Source organism: Calidris pugnax, unplaced genomic scaffold (assembly GCF_001431845.1).
Source record: "Calidris pugnax isolate Ruff unplaced genomic scaffold, ASM143184v1 scaffold256, whole genome shotgun sequence".
Taxonomy (NCBI): Eukaryota; Metazoa; Chordata; class Aves; order Charadriiformes; family Scolopacidae; genus Calidris; species Calidris pugnax.
The window spans coordinates 367534-370037 of record NW_015091079.1 but is presented as its reverse complement, the minus strand read 5'-3'; positions in this window follow the sequence as shown (position 1 = coordinate 370037).

Sequence of the window (2504 nt, the reverse complement as noted above, 5' to 3'; positions counted from 1 at the left end):
CCCCCCCCCCCAACCCTGACGCTGGCATGTTCTCTTTAATATTTTTCTAGTACTAGACCTGCTTCTTAGCAAATATTAGAAGTGTTTTATAAAAGCAGTTCATGTTACTTTCCTGGTCTGTTCCTGCCATAAGATCAAATAAACTATTTACACTACTACACGGGAGCCCACGGGGGGGTTTTTTTTGGTGTCTTTTATGCTTTTTCTCCCCCCAACCAGTGATGCTTTGCAGGTGAGCAGCTGGAGCTTTCAGGGGAGTGATAGCCTGGGGGGGGAGGGAAGGGGGTGGCTTGGTTTGGGGTGGGGGGTTTTTTTGGTGGTTATTTTTTTTAAAAAATTCACTGTTTGCTTTTGTGCATCCGCTCGCTCAGTGGCTTTAAACACACCTGGAGGGGGCTTTTTTTTCCCCTCAAAGTGGAATTTTCTGGGGCTTTTGGGGTTGGGGACGGGATGGGAGGGACCACCACCCCCCCAGCAGCATGGTCCCAGAGTTGGGTCAACACTGACATTGAGTAATTCCCCAGGTCACTTCCAGCATCACGTTCCTCCTGGCCAGGGCACGGGGACAGGTCTGGATGGTGGCACGAGGGTGGCACAGGGGCCTCAGCCCCAGCAGACACCAGCCCCTCTGATAGCAGTTTGCCATAAACACACAAAAAACCCCCAACAGTACAAATATTCAAGTCCTGAACTTAGAACAACTTCATAACTCAGCCAAAATTCAGATTAAATTCTTAGATGGGTTTAACAAAAATCAATGTCAGGGGTGGGATTGGACCGAGCCGGTGACAAAGGGGACAACGAGCTGAGCAAAACTGAGCTAATAAACTACAAGCAAATTTAACCACTCTGATAGACACTGGTAACACTTAAAATTAACCAATCTTGTTAAAAACCCTCCCCATTTCAAGGCAGGAAGGCAGGGATGGAGCTCAGAGCCCCATCGGGCCGGGCAGGGGATGGTGTCACCAGGTGAGGGCACGGCTGGGTGACACGGGCACCGGCAGGAGATGAGGCTGAAAAATATGAAAGAAAAGGGAAAAAAACCCAAATAAACGAAGAAAAACCTGCAAAAAAGCCTGATCTCATTTCCTTGAAAGAAAAGGGAAAAAAACCCAAATAAACAAAGAAAAACCTGAACTAATTTCCCTTAAAAACTAAATGAGGCCTTGCCAGGATGGGATTGGAAGCAGGGTCCTTTTATTTCTCTTGCAAGAGCTCATTAAGATATACCTTTTATTTCTCTTGCAAGAGCTCATTAAGAGATATACAAAAAAAAGCCACCTCAGTAGTGTAATTTACATTTACAGGTTTTTATTTTTTAATGGAAAAATAAAGGCAAACCTCTTAAAAGTAGTATTTACTTAGAAACACTTTTTTCCCCTGTTATATTATGCAAATGCAAGGTGATAAGAGATTGTACCAAAATCCTAACACGTTGGTGAACCAGCAGGAGCCCTCACACCCCGATGCCCAGCACCTCCCAGATCCCTGTAAAACCCCCCTGAGACATAATTAATAATTAACAGCGTGTCCTTCAAACCATTCCTTGGGGTTTTTTTTTCTACCTGCTACGCCAGCAACTCAGTTCCAAACTCTTAAGTGCAGGAAAGTGAATCAACAAGGTTAATAGAAGACATTATTTGTTATATTATGCAAATGCAAGGTGATAAGAGATTGTACCAAAATCCTAACACGTTGGTGAGCCACCAGGAGCCCTCACACCCCGACGCTGCCCAGCACCTCCCACATCCGTGTAAAACCCCCCTGAGACATAATTAATAATTAACAGCCCGTCCTTCAAACCATTCCTTGGGGTTTTTTTTTCTACCTGCTACGCCAGCAACTCAGTTCCAAACTCTTAAGTGCAGGAAAGTGAATCAACAAGGTTAATAGAAGACATTATTGGAGTTGGAATTGGATCATTGGAATTATTATTTGGAGTAGCCCTGGGAGCCACGTCCTACAGGGCAAACCTGGAAGAAAGCCCCCATTTTGATATTAAACACACCACTGGATACAAAAAAAATTACCTTTTTGACCAAACTCAGGGTTTTTTCCCCCCTTCAAGTGCCAGGCAATGAGCAGCACGAACACAGGGGGAGCATCCCCCACGTCCCACCCCAGCTCCAGGAGCATCCCGAGGGGATACAGCTGCCACCAGCAGCTCGGAATTAAATCACTTAAAATGCAACTTTATACAGTATTCTTAATTAGCCTGAACCCCGTCACCGCCCCAGCAAGAAAATAACACTGTACAAACTGGAGCTGTCGGGGATTTATTCACTATGATCAGGAAGAAACGCACCCAGGAGGAAGCTGAACTGGAAATAAATCTTTCCAAGGGTTTTTTTGTGCCAAAACCCAGCAAAGAGGAGCCGGTCATCGGTTACTGGAGCTGTACAGAGCATTTAAAAACCAGAAATAAATACTAATACACACTAGAAGACAAGGTTTAATAATTGATAGAAATGTACAAAAATAATCCCCCGGGGGAGGTCTGG